Raw genomic sequence first — 18,800 nt, forward strand, 5'->3', positions numbered from 1 at the left:
AGACACGGACCGTTAGGGCTCTCCAAAGCGGTTCCACACTATAATTTCGAGGCTTGGATGATCGAGAGGGTGATACATCTAGGCCCAAAATATCTGCAAACTCAACCAATGTTACCATTCTTGTGACATTTTCCAATCGGACTTCTATGCATATGGTGTTGTTGAGAGTTGAAATTTTTAGAAAGCTTAGGAATTCAAGTACAAGTTTTTTGTAAGTAAGCTAATGCATATGAAACATGGTAGAGAGTCCGAACAAGTCAAACAATGCTTCAGTTTGGTGATAAATCCCTAGCTTTCTAAGTGTATCATGACAAAGAAACTTGGTTGCAAGGATGTTCTCACCTAATAGTCGATGAAAGACGACTCGTTGAGCATAATTAATAAACTCAATATGAGGGAACCGATCAAGTATTGAAAGATCGATAATTTCTTCATTTTCTCTTCTCCTTGTGTTGAGATGTGAAGTAAAATAACTCCCTATAATCCTTGTTCTTCTTTGTTCCTTTTTCATGAATCTCCTTGTGTTACTCATTTTGGTTAAAGGACTTTGATTGTGATTGAGTGAGAGTGAAATAAAACCTTCCAAATTATATCTCTTTGCTTTGTGAAAAACCCTAGATTGATTGAGTTCAAGTTTATAGAGGTTGATTTATTTTCTTGGGGATGAAGTGGGGTGATTTTTTGTATTTGTGAGGAGGTTTTGGGTTTACTAAGTGAAAGGAGTTGATGTGGCTTGATAGTGTGGTGGAAATTAGGAAAAGAAAGAAAGGTTGTAGACAATAGAAGAGCGGCACGGGAGGGAGACGCGGTACCATGAAGATACATGGAGTTTAGTGGGAGCTAAGGTGATATTTCTGAGTCTAAATATGTGTTTGGCATATTAGTGACTAGAAATATTCTCGGGTGAATATTTAAGAGTAGCATGGCGCATCTTAAACATCCAGATCTAATGAGAGAGATCTCCATGGATATTAGCATTATAGTCAAGAGACTTATGTGATAAGATTCTTGACTCGTTCAAGTTGTTGAACAATTAATATGATCTCTTTTGCTTCCGCTGCAGGATATATTAAATATGCTAAAAGCTGCTCTCGTCGGGACTTATCATATTAAGAATATGAGAAGTCATTACCAATCATTTTTAGTGAGTGTCACTAGATGATTATCAAGAGCATCCTTGAGTACTTGAGAAGCACTGAGGATTTACTCTTGTAGTTTGGAGGAATTTATGAATTTTGTGTAAAAGGGTTACACGATAACATTCCTATGCTTATAAGATATTATGGGCCTTGTTACGGAATGGTTCGCATGTAAAAGTATTATGTGCATAATAAAGAATAATATGTATAGAAAGTTATACATGTATAAGAAGTTATACATGTATAAGAAGTTATACATATATGTATAAGAAGTTATACATGTATAAGAAGTTATACACAAAAGATGTCATATGAAGAATTTGTATAAAAATTATACGTAAAAATCATGAACGAAAGCTAAGTACATTACAACATCCGATGTTGTAGAAGAGACAGTAGATATCCGGAAGTTAATGGAACTAGCGTAGAGAGAACTTGAGGACCTAGTGAGAGTGTGTGTAACAATTGTGGATCATGAGTTATGATTATGGAGATAAGCGCATGTATAGAGGAGTATGTCGCCTTGCGGTAATGTAGAAGAGTAGGAGTATTAGTTATGCTAACAATTTTGTGGTATAGATTATGTGGTGTGCCGAATGGTTTGAGGTATGAGAACTGTTAGCTAGAGAAGAAGAGCCATGGAAATAGCAATGGTTGTAGGTGTTGAGGTTATAGTGGGTTATCGTTGACATGCGGTGGTGATGAGAATTATGGGAGGTATAGTAAAGGATCTAGTATTAGTGAGTTACGAGGACGTAACATTTATCTTAAGAGGAGTAGGATGCGACAAAGAGAGTTTGATGGCCATACATGTTGCAGTATATTTGGAAGTTTGATATATTTGGAGAGTTTGATTGTCATACATGTTGCAGTATATTTGGAAGTTTGATATAATTGGAGTTCGAGTCTTGGTGGAGAATAAAGGATGGATTTGTATTGTGATTGATATTATTAAAGGTCATGGCAGTGCTGGTAGTAGTATAATGTTTATGGGAGTAAACATCGATAGTGTTGATAGTTTAGGTGATAATGTTTATGAGTATGAGTAAACTTCGAGGATGAAGTTCATTCTAAGGGTGGTAGAATGTAACATTCCGTTTGGTGGTTGATCTCGCTTGGGGGATTGTCTTGATATTAGATTTGCTAGTGGATAATATGTTAGTGAGACGGAGCTAGCGGCGTTTGTATGTAGATGGTATTCAGTAGTGTATGGAGTTAGTGTCGAGAGGCTATAATGTAGTTGATACGATATCGTGAGCCATGTTGTGGAGGTAGGCATAGTTTGTGGAGTTATTGTTAGGAGTTCATGTTTTATAGGTTGGGTTTGAACTTCGGGGACGAAGTTCGTTTTTAAGGAGGGAAGACTGTAATACTATGATTTTATGTGCTGTTGGGTACTCTATCGAGTAGGGCTTACTCTGTCGAGTAAGTGAGTGTTTGCGTGCGAAAGAGTGTACTGCTGATAGGTACTCGATCGAGTAAGTGTTAATACCTCATTTCTGCACCTCCCGCAAACCACCCGGTGATGATTGGGCCACATGTGTGGTATACGGAACGATTTGTGACAGTTCGTAAGTTTATCGTCAAGTGGTCGCTCAAACACTTGTGTCTACCTCTTAATTGTCATCTACGTGCCGATACGGTCGTTTTGGCAGTAATTAGAGTACATTTGGAGTCCGGGTCAAAAAACCGTCTTCATTTTCTAAAACCGAGTCAGAATGTTCTGGAATGTTCCGGATGTTTCTATTCCATATTTTCCAATCTTTTGATCTTTGGTATAATATCTCCCGTAATATTCACACAAAATATTAAGGAAACGAGATTAATCCGCTATTCCATAATAAAAACGCGGAAATCTTTCTTCCGCAGGAGGAAACCACTGAGGAAAGGACGCAGCAGGTGCTGCGCCTCTTCCAAGGGACGCAGTGCCTGGTGCGCCTCTTCCTTAGTCCTTTTCTGCGTATTTTATGTATCTTTTCGAGATTCACTTCCAAAGTTTCTCCGAAAACCCTACTTCCTCCGCGTGATTAGTATAAATAGGGACCTTCGTTCCTCATATTTCTCACGCGAGTGTCCGCCCTTCTCTTCTCCCTTTGCATTCTAGACCACGTTCTTAATTTTTGGCGTCTACGTGCTTGAACTTTCGACCACGTAAGCTCGGATCTTTCTGAGTACCAGCCTCGTTTTGCATGACCGACCAATTTGACCAACTCCACATCAATCAACATTAATCAATCTTATTCGTTTTCCTCCTAGAGGGCACTTGCGTCGTACATTCGAGTCGAGCATCACTAAACGTTAACTTAGTTCATCTCGTTTCGTCAAACATGTAAGTCTGAGGGTGTAAATCCTTCTTTTATTTATTGTTATTTATTTTTGTAATCATTATTGTAAGATTTATGTCGAAAGTAATCTTAAAACCGATTTGTAAAACCTTGTTTAAAAACCCTTTTTACGGATTAGCAGAAGACAACCGTCGAGAAAGACGACGCAAAGAATCGCGCGCGCCTCTTGAAGGGACGCTTGATGCCGCGCCTCTTCGTGAGGCTGCCGCAGTTCCTGCTTCCTTTCTTCTTCCTTCGTCTTTTGATAATTCGATTGTTTTGTTTCAATTTCAAATTGTTCATTGTTTCATTAACACGATAATTTAAGCATGATAATTTTAACCTGTAATGTATTAATAATTCATAATTAATTCATCAAAATCCCGAATTAAATCCCTTATAATCCATATTTGCGGGTTTTCGTCATTAAATCAATTCGGGTTTTAGAGGTTCGATTCATCCATATTGAATCTCTTGATTTCGTCATTGACATATTTGCATCGGTTGTTTATCGTCACCGTCATTAATCCATCATTAATAATTTGTTTAGTTTAATTAATCCGATTAGTTTGTTAATTTGTAGTTAATAATCTCATTACCCTTTTAATATTTTAAATAATTCGTTCTAATTAGTTTTTATCCATGTTTTATCGTTTTTATGACCTCATTCATATGTAAATAATCTGTTAATCACTTTTATCCGAGTCAATTGTTCAAAATCGACCATTAAATTCACCAATGAACATTAACGAGTTGCGGTTCCGGCTTCACAGCCAGAACTCAACCCAGGAACAGACGCAGCGACTGTTGCGCCTCTTCCTAGGGACGCACCTCTGCTGCGCCTGTTCCCGGTTGAGTTCTTTCTCTGAATTCCCGTTTCTACTTTGACCTAATTTATTAATTACGTATTTAATTTACTATTAATCGTATTATCACCCTTAATTTCTGTTCGTTTGTTTATTTATTCTTTATTTTCTAAAACCATCCGTTTTAAATGTATTTTCGACATAAATCAATTAATCCAATGTAATTATTGTAATTTTCTTCTTTGTATTTTTATTGTATTTTTTTATCGTATTGCTTGTATGCTCTCACATGTAATCAACATTAAATCCCTACTTCGACTCAATTGCATGATAAATTACGTGTTCACCGACTTAGTTAATTCTCACATGTTAGGATTAATTTAATGGATGTTGCATTGCATGCATATAATCGACAACATATCGAGTATAGACAATTTCCCTAATCATTAGTAGAGGCCGCTATCGAGGCGGGCGGGATTAGGTGTTCGATCAAAAGAGCTTCCTAATACGTACCCTCACCCCTTACTCCAGATCTCTGTGAACATCAGTGTTCATTGGCATCCACGAGAGTCATTCTAGACATAGAATGCTAAGGGTAACGAGTGCTTAGTGTTCATGTCATTACTTTGTGTCTTGACATGACACGAGGTATTCGAACGGTTTCCAATTTTCCACAATAAATTGGTGGTGACTCCACAAATGCAAAAAAACCAAAGAGTGAAAAGCTTGCTTTGCTTTTCGCCCGCGTCCACAGTTTGGCGACTCCGCTGGGGATAATACACTTACGTGTAGCCAAAAGGGTGAAACTTGAACAAGGTTAGGAAATAGTTTATACAAGACAATTGTCGGTTTTCATAACTCGGTCTTCCTAGATCGTTTCATTCGGCCTTCCTAGGCCCAACCCAACCCATTCGACCAATCGTCCCGTCTAAACGGTCCTAATTCTTATTTGGGCCTAAGGATGGATAGCGATTGACGTCATCCATACCATGGTACTTACTCTTGTTTGTATCAAGGACTTTCACTACTTGAGGAAATGGACTAGGAATCGGCCTTACTCTTGTTTGGTACGAGCCTCTCCACAGACCTCGGGTTTGATTGTTCGGTATGGCAACCCACCCTTTAAACCAAAACCCTTTTAAATGCACTCAGCATCCCGTTATAATGCTTGTATAATGTTTGTACCATACGTGATCACCGTTTCTAAACAAAACCATGACGATTTTTTTTTGTAAAAATCAAAATCCTTTTTTAAAGTAAAGATTTCAAAACTTAGGCCTAATATTAGCGCAAAACCAGTCGAAACTCTGTCCAATTATCGAGACAAAATTCGGGCCTCAAACCCCATTTAAAAACCTCACTTCGAGTCCACTCCTACAACTACACTAAAGTTGACTATGACCAACATTTTCAAACTTTGTCATTTCCTCAAGACTCACTTGACACAAGTGGTACACTCCCACTTCACGAGTCAAAACATTTCTTTTCGAGTAAGTGTGCTAGAATGGTCGATCGTGTTTTGATTCGTCGTCGATCTCTTATCCAGTTTCCAAGATGCCTGAAACAAGCGACGTGAACTTCAACCAACTCCAGAATGGTAATGATCAAATCCTAGCCGCGCTAGCTCGTCTTCAAGTCACTCAAGACCAAGTGTACGATCGCCTTGACACAATCGAGGGCCGAATATATGCCGTGGAAATAAGGATGCCTCCTCAAGAAAGTGAAGTGTCTGATGAATTTGTGATTAACTTCGGAGACGAAAACCCTCCCATAGGTATGACTACAGCTGAGAAACGACTCCAATACTTGGAGGAACAATTGATGTATCTCAAAGGGGATGACATTTATAGGGAAAACAATCGCAAATATGAAGCCGTAAGTTCCAAATTGCCAACCAACTTCAACATGACGGATATCCCGAAATTCAAGGGGCATGAAAACCCTTTGAACCACATCCGTGCTTTCAAGGATTACATGTCTATCAAAGGCATTAAACCCGAGATGTTCTTAAGGATCTTTCCTTCATCTCTTGACACCATCCCAAAACAATGGTTCTATTCTCTAGAACATAAGAAGATCGCTACCTGGGATGATGCCGCAATTAAGTTTGCCAAACAATACGCGGATACTGCTGAAATCCAAGTCAACATGCGCACTTTAGAGGTTCTTACCCAAAATGACAAAGAAGGTTTCACCGACTTTCTAAGTAGGTGGAGGAAGACTAGTACTCAACTTGTTGAACGGCCAGATGAAGCTACCCTCGTGGAGAAATTCGTGGACAACCTAAACCCATCTATGCAAATCATTTGAGGTACCAAAACATTAAGACCTTCAAAGACTTAACCGTACTAGGAACAAGGATCGAGGATGACATCCGTAAAGGGCTCTTGTCCAAACCGGTAGGTCGTGGATATCAAGGCTTAACAAGTCGTTCTTACGGCTCTACTAGCAAAACTGATGAAGTTAACCTTCTCGAGCCATCTAAGAAGAGTACCCCACCAAGGAAATTCACAAATCTTAGGGACCCATATTCCAACGCTCTAAAAAGGTTGATGAAACTGGGTAAACTTCAACCCATAGGCCTTACACCCGAACCAGAAAAGAAATCCAAGTCCTGGGATGAGAATTCATACTGCGAATACCATAGAGGCAAGGGACATGATACAGAGAAATGCTACAAACTGAAAAATGTACTTCAAGATATGATTGAAGACGGTCGCCTACCAATACCGCTTGGAGGTAAGCCTAACAACACTCAGAATCCTCTTGGAATTCTAGTGATTACAAGTGATGAATCTACCTTGGATTTCTCACATCTTATCTCCCCAAAAGAAGAGGTGATCAATGGGATATGGACGGATAGTGAGGAATATGTCTACCTCCAGTATCTTCCCTTAATCAAAGAAGCCGAACGCGCAGGATGAGATCATTACCATGATACTTCAAGACGATCACTTCAACCCTACCGCGTTAATCACAGAAACCAACACCAATCAGCAGAAAGGATGGAGAAAGTCGATCAAGTGGACAAACAATCAAGGAAGACTCTTCAAGCTCACCACTGGAGAAGGAGAGATGTTCAAAGGAGAACCAGAAGACGATGAATTCGAGTCAGAGTCAGAGTCGGATTCAGAGTCGGAGCCTCGAGAAGTTCCTAGAGAGTCTCCTCCTGTCGTCATTCCCACTCCCCATGTTTCTCCTAGCTTAGTGTCAAGTAGTAACAGTAGTTCGGGAAATGTCCCAACAGCTGTCCCTTTACCGCCACTGACTACAAGATCAGATGACTTCTTTGTTTCAACTTTTCTCAAATTTTAATATGAATAAATCAGGTTCTGCTTACTCTTCGTGTTATCTTGAATGCAATTCTGTTTACAATGATACTGAGGATGAGCCAGACCCAGACTCAATCGAGATACCTCCCTACATAGCCAATAAAATACTACAAGAGGGGGAAGGGGGACCAGTAATGGAAATCACTGAACCCATCAACGTAGGAACAAAACTAGAACCCCAAGAACTTAGGATAGGGACGACCTTGAGCCCTACCGAAAGGGCCAATTTTATAGACCTCTTGCACGAGTTCAAAGACGTTTTTGCTTAGTCCTACAAAGATATGCCAGGGATCGACAGGGACATCATAGAGCATAGAATCCCAATCAAACCAGGTTTTAAACCCTTGGAACAGAAGCTTCGTCGAATGAGGACGGAATGGGCTCTCAAGATCAAAGAAGAAGTCGATAAACAATTGATGTGACCATAATTAGCGCATATTTAGCCCCCGAATTAGCCTTGTTCCCATGCTTTTTAGTGCATATTTGGGTCACTTATTATCTTTAGTTCTTTGTTTTGCATATTCTTTGAGATTTTGATCCCTTGGTAGGCAAGGAGTGCAAATCTTGCATTTTCATGGCAAAACGAGACTAAATTGATCGAATCCAATGACCAAGCATCACGGAGAGACAAGATTAGAAGGCTTTTGTACATATTATAGTAGATGAGCAATGTTGAGAAAGGATCCTTGAGTCCCCAAGGAAATCCCTAAGGAATTTATGAAGAAAAGGGAAGAAAAGAAGAAGAAATCCTGCTGAGGAACAATCCATGCGGATTGTCTACAATCCGGTCGTCCTCCATATGGAAAATCCGTGCGGTTTCTTCCCAAGACGCTCGGGTTTGCCACCACCACAATCCGTCCGGATTCCTCCAAAGCCGCCCGTGTTCCACCACCTGAATCCGCCCGTCCCGACACTAATCCGCTCGGATTCCTGTACAGCGCAATTTCGTCTTCTCCAAGCTACAAAGAAAGAAGCCCTTTTTTCGAAAAATACCGGCTCCTCCCTGCTCAATCTAAAAAGTGTAATTACTAGTTTAGCCCTTAGTTAACCCTAATGCATCCCCCTAATTTCCACTATAAATACCCCATTAGTCTAATTAGAAGAGCATGTTCTTCTTATCAATTCTTAGAGTAGTTAATATCAATCAAATCTCTCTTTAGTTTTGTAATCAACAATTAATCAAGTTTTAATACAAGTTTTATTTCATTAATCTCTCTTTTGTACATCCTTTATTTTGGGTAATTGAAGACTATTTGGGTTATTATTGGGAGATTGACAACCTCTCAATCAAGCATCAAGTACTTCTTTTATCTTTGCTTTATTATTGGAATCATTAGTAGGTATTATTCTCTTAATCCCTTTTTAATTATTGTTAATTATTTTCATTTGTTCATCATGTTTCATTTTGTTGGTATGATTGACAACCTTGCTAGCATGATCAACATGATATTGAGTGAGTAGTCTCTTAGCTAGGGTTAATGGGTGATTAGGGGAAACCAACATGGGGAATGATTCATGCTTAAATTAATATGCTTTCATGTTTTATTTGCTTGCTTGTTTTGATCTCAACTCATGCACATGTTATGTTTGATGAAATGCGAGCCTATGAATCCTTGCATTTTTTACCCATCACCTATCTTTTCAATGAGGCTTGTAAGACATAAACCAACTCGAGTCTCATTAGACCATGCATGTTGTTGAGTAGGGAAGACTAAGTCGACTTGTAGGTGTTGTACAATCTAATCGATTCGGCTCCGGGACCCAAACTTTCCTAGGATTGTAAGATATAACCCAACTCAATCCATCACAACAATAATTGCTTGCTTATAATTTGAGAACATGTTTGTATGATCAATTCCCATGATTCCCCTATGACCCCATGACACCCTAGTGCTTTTTATCAATTGTTTACAACCCTTTTAATTCATCTTGCTTGTTTATTTACATTGCTATTTTAGTTAGTGACCTTCTACATCAACCCAATTTGTGACACCCCTAAGACACCACTAGTTTGAATAGAAATCTCATCTCAATTCCCGTCCCTTGGGATCCGACCTTTACTTGCCTCTTTACTAATTGTAGAGTTGTTTGTGAAGCTATAAATTGTGTTTTGATTCGGACGTGACCCAACGACCACACCTTTAATTGTGAACACGAAACGGACCGATCAAAAATGGCGCCGTTGCCGGGGACGGTGTTAGCTTGACTTAGATTTTCTTACATTGTTATTAGTTGTGTCTTTCTTTGCCTTGGGGAAGTAAAACTCCTCAAGGTTTGTTCTAATTGTTTTCGAGTTGTTTGATATTTTGCATGTCTAGAAGATCACAAGGTGACTTGTTACCTTTTGATCGAGAAATTGAAAGAACCTTGACAACCAATAGGAGATTTGCTAGGAGGAATTTGAGAGGTATTAGTGAGGTTGTAGATATTCAACCAACTATTGAGTTCATCAACCCTTTTGCAAGAGAAGGTGAGGAGAACCCATTACAAAATACCACCCAAAATCAACCTACAATGCCTAAGTTTTCATCACATTCCGTACCCACCGAGGAGAACCTACCCAATGGTACTCCCACACCACAACATCTAACCGGAAATTTTATTGCCAAATCCGCCTTTATCCAATTAGTCGAAAGGAGCCAATTTGGGGGGATGCCTAGTGAAGACCCTCATTCTCATATGGAAACCTTTTGTGACTATTGTGAGGCGATTTCTCAAACCGGTGTAACTCAAGACCAAATTCGATGGGTCTTATTTCCTTTTTCTCTAATTGGCACCGCGAAGCAATGGTTGAAGGGCCTTGATAAGGCCACTCTCGGAATTGATTCTGGGAAGAATTTGGCTCTAGCTTTCTACAAAAAATTCTACCCACCGGAAAAGACTAACATGCTAAGAGCTCAAATTACGGGTTTTAAGCAAAGGGATGAAGAATCTTTGTATGAAGCTTGGGAGCGGTTCAAGGGATTTTGTCGCTCATGTCCTCACCATCGACTTAGCGAATGGTTCTTGGTACAACAATTTTGGAATGGTTTATATGAAGATTCAAGGAACATTCTCAACATGGGATCAAATGGAATGTTCACCGAAGTTGATGACAATCAAACATGGAACAAAATTGAGGAAATGGCGGTCCATAACTCACAATATAGTAGACCTCGCAAGGCTACTAGAGGAGGAAAGCATGAAGTGGACTCCGTTACTCAATTGGGTGCTCAACTTAGTGCTCACATTGACACAATCAATTTGAAGTTTGAAAAAGCTATGGCTAGACTTGAAGAAGTCTCACAATCACCAAAGCATCATGTTAATGCCATGACGGCATCTTCATCAATCCCAAGTGGGATATGTGAGAATTGTGGAACTTTGGGACATGACCAAAGTGAATGTAGGGGAACGAATGAACAAGTGAATGCTTTCCAAGCATACAAGAGTGGTACCCCTTATTCCAACTATTACAATGAAAACACCAAATTCCATCCAAATCTCTCATACAAAAGCCAAAATGTTCAAAACCCTCAAACAACATACACCCCACCTCCCATGAGAAACCAAAATCAAAGACCCTTTTACAACCAAAACCAAGGTTACCAAAATCAAAATCCATACAATCACCAAAATGACCAAGGTTTTGATGTCCAAAAAGCGGTCCTCCAAATGCAAAAGAATCAACAAGAATTTTTCACTCAAATGCAAAAAGATAGTCAAGCAAAGGAAACCACCATCAACAACATCCTAGCTCACACCAAGATGTTGGAAACCCAATTGACTCAACTAGCATCTTCAAGCTCACAAAGACAAAAGGGGCAATTACCACCTCAAAGTAATCCCCCAAGACATGAAACGGTTAGTGCCATTCACTTGAGAAGTGGTACAAGGTATGAAGCACCGAAGAAGCAAGTTGAGGATGAAGTTGTGGAAGCTAGTGATAAGGAAGAAATTGTGCAAAACCCCAAAGATGGAGAATCATCAAAAGAAGAAAGTTCAAAGAAAAATGAAGACAAGGTCAAGGAGAAGGAGCCCATTGTGATTAGACTTCCTTTTCCAAGTCGTCAAGCCAAGCCCAAATTTGATGACCAACTTGGAAAGTTTATGGAAATTGTGAAGAATTTGGAAGTCTCGATTCCTTTCACGGAATTAATTAATCATGTGCCGGCCTATGCGAAATACATGAAAGACATCCTCACAAAGAAGAAGTCAATCCGGAAGCTTCAGACTATCGCCTTCACTAAGGTGAGTAGTGCAATACTTCAAGGGATTTCACCTCCAAAACTAAAGGATCCGGGAAGCTTCTCAATACCGTGTACCATTGGCGACACAACGATCAACAAGGCCTTATGTGATCTAGGGGCTAGTGTGAGTGTTATGCCGTACTCGGTGAGTAAAAGGTTGGGGATGGGAGAGCTTAAATGCACCAATATCACACTCCAAATGGCCGATAGATCGACGAAGACACCATTAGGGATATGGGAAGATGTCCCCGTACGAATTGGGAAGTTTTTCATCCCGGTGGACTTTGTCATTGTTGATATGGAGGAAGATTCCAACATTCCAATCATTCAAGGAAGACCTTTCCTACACACCGCGAATGCGGTGATTGATGTGAAACATGGTGAGCTCACTCTAGAAGTGGGAGATGAAAGCATAACCTTTAATCTTGACAAGACTATGAGAGCTCCTCGTTTGCATGAACCGTGTTTCATGATTGATCATTATAGCCGGAAGGATGAAAGGAAGAAGTCGGAACTCCAATGGAAGAAGAAAATTGAAGATGCTCCATTCAAAGAGCAAGTGAATTGTGACAAGGAGAGCTTGCAAAGCTCATCAAAATCAATCAAAGAAGAAGAGGATGGCCTCATTGGCCAAGAGAAGAAATTGGAAGAATTGTCTCCATCAAATCAAGAGATTTTCAATGATCAACTTAATGAAGTTTGTGGTCTTTGGGACGACGAATTTGAAGGGATTTTTAATCCCTACATTGGTAATGCCATCGATCAAGACCGACAACAAGGGACAAGGTCTATTGAAGAGCTCTACCACGATAATGAACAAGCTTTTGATTATTTCTTAAAGGTGTTGAGCAACATCAACAACACCTTGAACATGCCCCCTTGACATCTCATCAAGAATGAGAGTTTGGTGGAGTCCTACCTAAACCACCATTTGTAAATATTTCTAACTCCCTAACTCGCATTTCAATTCTTGTATTGCATTTTTGTCATCTTTGGATTCTTATTTACTTTGATCAAGATAATTGTCATGTTTTAGAGAAGTGATGGAGGGACTAATGATTTCAATTGATGTGTAGTGCTTTAGCTTAGTGTGGGGATGGCAATTGCCTAGGCTATCCATGCCTTAGTAGTGCACCCACATTGAAGAACACAAGATATGAAGAAGAATGAAAGAATGACAAGGGATATGCATTGTACACGGATGGAACTGAATCCGGGTACAAAAGGGTCGAATCCGAGCGGATTCAGGAGAATCCGCCCATCTTCAAGCAATCCGAGCGTGTTGGGTAGAAGACGCACGTCCCTATGAGCTGAACTTTTGAAATATTTTTGACTGAAAGAGAATCCGGGCGTCCTGAATCAAAATCCGCCCGTCTCTGAAAATCCGCACGTCTCTGAAAATCCGCCCGTATTGAAGGGAAGACGCCCGTCTTCTTAGCTGAGGAAAACAAGAAAAATCCCTGTGAAGGAATCCGTCCGTCTTCTGAAGAATCCGCCCATCCCGTGTCAGCGAATCCAAGCGTCTTCTCTTAAAGACGCCCGTCTTTAGGCGAGTTTTTCCCAACCCAGAAAAGGCAGAATCCGCCCGTCTTGAGCAGAAACCGCACGGATTGCCCCTGCAGTTCGAATTTTTTCGGGCTTTATAAAACCCCTCCCACCTTCATTCATTCATTCATTCATTCATTCATAACACTACTCAAAAACATCAAAACCCTTACCCTCTCCATCACAAAAACAAAATCCCTCAACTACATTCACCAAAATCAAATCAAAACATCCTTTCAAAAACAAATCAATCACTCCTTTTTCAATAAAAATCAAAACCAAGCACAAAATCTTCAACCTTTGAGTCGATTTTTGAATTCATAAAGGCAAAGCCTTTCACCTTTAAACCGATTTTGGTACACTACAAATTGAAGATTTTTCATTCTTTTCTTGGTTAATTCATCAATGGCAAGGACTAAGGGAGCAACAAAGGCAAGAAAGGCACCAAAGGCAAAGACACTTTCATCAAGGCAAAAGGCTCTTCAAGCAAAGAAAGCATTGGCTATGGTGGTAGCAAACCCAAACATTAAAGTGCAACAACAACAACAACCTTCTATGGGAGCAACAGCATCTACTACTCCGGAAATTGATCAACTTTTGCATTATCCGGAGGTAACTTTTATTTCCAAATCCCATAGAGATACTTTTGCCAAGTTTGCAAGGAAATTATTTCAATCCACCAAGTTTATTTGTGAAGATACCTTAGATAAGTTGGGTGTCCTTGAGCAAACTAGAGCCTTCTTTAAAGCAATGGGGTTGAAGAAATTGTTTGAATCAAAAGAATTGACATACCCCTCCCTTACCTTGGAATTTTTGAGCTCTTTGAAAGTCAACAAGGTTGAGTCTAGGGAGAACCTCGAGTTTCGTCTAGCTAATGTTAGTAGATGCATTTCCTTTAGGGAATTGGGTGAAATTTTGGGTGTTAGTGATGAACCGAATTATTTTAAGAATTATGGAAAGTATGACCCCGACCCTCTTTGGGAGGCAATTTCCGGAAGGAAATTTGAGGACTTTCATGCGAGTCGTGCTCTTCTAGTCCACCATCCGGGCATAAGAGTATGGCACAAGGTCATAGGAAACACCATCATTGCAAGGAAACATACCAACCATTTCACCAAACTTGATTTTATTCTTCTTGAGTCGGCTTTGAACATTGGAAGAGTACACACCAAGCCTTTCAACTCTTTGAGGCTTTTGGTGGATAGATGGCTCAACATTGATTGTGGGAAGAAAGGCACTACCGTTATTGTGAATGGCGGCCTAGTCACTATCCTAGCTAAATACTTTGATCCTATTTTCAACAAAGATACCAAGTATGAAGCAAAGGAGGGTGGTCATATTGTTGATTTGCATACTATGATACACATGTACAAGTGGGTTGCCCATAACCCTCTTGACACCAAGTATGGATGGCTCACTAGTGAGGCTAGATCGTTTACTTTGCCTTCAAAGATTTGTCGTTTAAGCGTCCATCGGACCAATTATCTACTTCCCCTTTCAAAAGAGGCCGAGTATATTATCCGACAACAAAAGGGTGAACTTGAAATGCCCACCTCTTCCATTGTCACACCACCCTACCCTTTCGAGTACCAAGAGTTCAAGCCCGATGGAGTTGAAGCAAGAAATGATTATTTGACTCTTCTCATGCAAGCAATGCACAAGCAAGCCTTTGAGGATCGGAAAAATGCTTACTTGGCTCAATATCCACCCCTCCTACACTTAGCTAGGCAAGGACTACTTGATCCATCATGTCCTTTGCCTAGTTGGACGGATAGAGAAGTCCTATTTCCGGGTGCATCTAGGGTCGTTTCGTGTGACAATGAGGTTGTCGGTAATGAAGAGGTTGATGATAACATTGTTGAGGAAGCAAGTGAAGAAGGAGAAGAGGATGGTGAGTAAGATGATGAGCAAGGTGAAGAAGAAAGTGAAGAAGCAAATGAAGAGGGAAGTGGCAATGAGACCACTTCTAATGAGGAAAGTGATGATGGTGATGATATGATGGAAGATTAGCAAGCCTTAGAGGCTCCTACCCTCTCATGGTTTGTCTATTTCTCTCTTTGTTTTAATTATTTTCTTGATCATTGTTGGAGTAGTCCTAGCACCATAGAGGACTCACATCTCGGTAACATTGAGGTGTTCTCATTTTATTATTCCCACTTTCAAAATCCAAAATGACAAATTAGTTTCATGCATTGCATAGTGTGTGCATGAACTACACCCATCCTTGGACGTTAGCAATAATGTCTAGATCGGTTTGGGGAAGTTAATGCATACACAACGGGAGGTAATCTAAATTATCCTCTCCGTCATAAACAAAAACCATGCATCATGTAGTGTAGATTAGTGTAGATTGCATTTAGTGTAGAAATCATGCATCATCTTTGCATTATTTCCCATCATTTTGGCCATTGAGGACAATGCCCATATTAGTGTGGGGATGGGAATTCTAACACTTAACTCTTATTCAAAAACCCAAAAAAATTGAAAAATATCAAAAACCATAAAAATTTGAAAATTGAAAAAACACAAAAACATGTTTATTTCCTTTTGTAGTGTAGTCTTGTATATATTTTTATATATATTGTGTTTGTTTTATCCTTGTTCACATTGATCGACTACGCCACATCCGAGACATGAGGATATTGAAGCCGCATGGTATGATCTTTCCAATCTCCTTTTTTCTCTCTATGTTAATGATTATGTGGCTTTGTTTTGTTTGATGCGGTATAACAATGTGAACTTAGGACTTGCATTTAGTTTTATGTCATATTAGTTGATAGAATCACTTGCATTAGGATGTTTATATTAATTGCATCATGGCATATAGTTGCATGTTAGAAAAGTTTTGAAAAATGCCTGATTAGGAACTTTGACAAGAGCAACTAAGCCATTACAAATACTTTTTCAACTAAAGACTTTGCCTACTAGAATGGTTGTAAAACACCCTAGATAGTGTCATACTAGTGTCTTTTGACCCATGACCCAAAGCCTAGTCAAGGGTTTGCATGTGAGTCACCTATCCAACCCCGTGATGCGATGTGGACTTGGTTAACTTGTCTAGGTGACCTTGATTGACCTTGTGGTAAGGCAACCCAAAAATACTTTTCTATCAATAAGTTTGAAGTGCTCATTTCTAAAGTTTTGTCATGTGGAAGTAATTTAATGCTAAGGAAACCTCAATTGTTATGAAATGTTGAAAGGTTGAGAAATTTTAAGTTGTTTTGATGGAGGCGTACCACTTCGATGTGCTTTGGAGAGGGATCCATTGAATTGGGCCCCCACACGGTTGTGAATTCGGCCGCCCAGAGACAGAGTGACTATCACCCCGAAAAGCTATTGTCTAGAGGTTAACCGGTTGCCTAATAAGCGATTGGCGAAAGCAAAGGACACTAGCCCGGAAGGGACAAACCCCATCTTAAATTTTTGAAATGTGAAAGTTAAATGTGGACAATTTTTGAATACTAGTCATATCCACCCGTTGTGTATAAAGATTTGAGCATTTCATTCCCAAAAAGCCTTTTTGCCAACCCACTTTGTTGAGCTTGGGACGATCCATGACCTTTACTTTTGTAGAGAATTCGAGACTTGTCATGTCATATGCTACTAGCATCATAGGGATCATCATTCCACCACCATCCGATCGCCCTTGACGAAAGCATTTGGAAATTGAGGACGAAAGTAGTCTAGTTTAACACCATTTGGAGGTGATTTAATGCCATCCTCTTAGCCTTAGTAATTTGTTGAACTAGTATTTGTGAAGGATTACATGCTCTTAAATTTGTTCCTCTTTAGTGCCTCCGCCGCTTGATGAGGAAGTGGCTATTCCTTTTGTAGATGCATCCATTATGTGATTTTGTGTGCTTAATGTTTGGATGTGTCGCCATTTTGGCAAGACCCACCTTGCCTTGCAAGAAGGCATCCTACCTCATGGTTGTCTTGTTGTGAGTTGAAGGGGCGGAGTGAGACCCGCTAATTGTCTCATATCGGCTATGTTATTAGGTTAGTTTAAAGAATGGTCCTAGTCTTTGTCACCTCTTTACTCGGGACGAGCAAAGGTTCGGTTTGGGGATATTTGATATGACCATAATTAGGGAATATTTAGCCCCCGAATTAGCCTTGTTCCCATGCTTTTTAGTGCATATTTGGGTCATTTATTATCTTTAGTTCTTTGTTTTGCATATTATTGCATTTTCATGGCAAAACGAGACTAGATTGATCGAATCCAATGACCAAACATCAAAGAGAGACAAGATTAGAAGGCTTTTGTACATATTATAGTAGATGAGCAATGTTGAGAAAGGATCCTTGAGTCCCCAAGGAAATCCCCAAGGAATTTATGAAGAAAAGGGAAGAAAAGAAGAAGAAATCATGCTGAGGAACAATCCGTGCTGATTGTCTACAATCCGGCCGTCCTCCATATGCAAAATCCGTGCGGTTTCTTCCCACGACGCTCGGGTTTGCCACCACCACAATCCGTCCGGATTCCTCCAAAGTCGCCCGTGTTCCACAACCTGAATCCGCCCGTCCCGACACTAATTCGCTCGGATTCCTGTACAGCGCAATTTCGTCTTCTCCAAGCTACAAAGAAAGAAGCCCTTCCTTCGAAAAATACCGGCTCCTCCCTGCTCAATCTAAAAAGTGTAATTACTAGTTTAGCCCTTAGTTAACCCTAATGCATCCCCCTAATTTCCACTATAAATACCCCATTAGTCTAATTAGAAGAGCATGTTCTTCTTATCAATTCTTAAAGTAGTTAATATCAATCAAATCTCTCTTTAGTTTTGTAATCAACAATTAATCAAGTTTTAATACAAGTTTTATTTCCTTAATCTCTCTTTTGTTCATCCTTTATTTTGGGTAATTGAAGACTATTTGGGTTATTATTGGGAGATTGACAACCTCTCAATCAAGCATCAAGTACTTCTTTTATCTTTGCTTTATTATTGGAATCATTAGTAGGTATAATTCTCTTTATCCCTTTTTAATTATTGTTAATTACTTTCATTTGTTCATCATGTTTCATTTTGTTGGTATGATTGACAACCTTGCTAGCATGATCAACATGATAATGAGTGAGTAGTCTCTTAGCTAGGTTTAATGGGTGATTAGGGGAAACCAACATGGGGAATGATTCATGCTTAAATTAATATGCTTTCATGTTTTATTTGCTTGCTTATTTTGATCTCAACTCATGCACATGTTATGTTTGATGAAATGCGAGCCTATGAATCCTTGCATTTTTTACCCATCACCTATCTTTTCAATGAGACTTGTAAGACATAAACCAACTCGAGTCTCATTAGACCATGCATGTTGTTGAGTAGGGAAGACTAAGTCGACTTGTAGGTGTTGTACAATCTAATCGATTCGGCTCCGGGACCCAAACTTTCCTAGGATTGTAAGATATAACCCAGCTCAATCCATC

The 18,800-nt window shown here is 39.7% G+C and overlaps 1 non-coding gene across 1 annotated transcript; it reads right to left on the minus strand.

The window, feature by feature from the left end:
* Nucleotides 1-10,487: 10,487 nt before the first annotated feature.
* Nucleotides 10,488-10,594, minus strand: LOC141637606 (small nucleolar RNA R71). Its single transcript, XR_012541815.1, has one exon. It is a non-coding gene; the product is annotated as a small nucleolar RNA R71 (small nucleolar RNA).
* Between the last annotated feature and the right edge of the window lie 8,206 nt (nucleotides 10,595-18,800).

Source organism: Silene latifolia, unplaced genomic scaffold, assembly GCF_048544455.1.
Source record: "Silene latifolia isolate original U9 population unplaced genomic scaffold, ASM4854445v1 scaffold_122, whole genome shotgun sequence".
NCBI lineage: Eukaryota > Viridiplantae > Streptophyta > Magnoliopsida > Caryophyllales > Caryophyllaceae > Silene > Silene latifolia.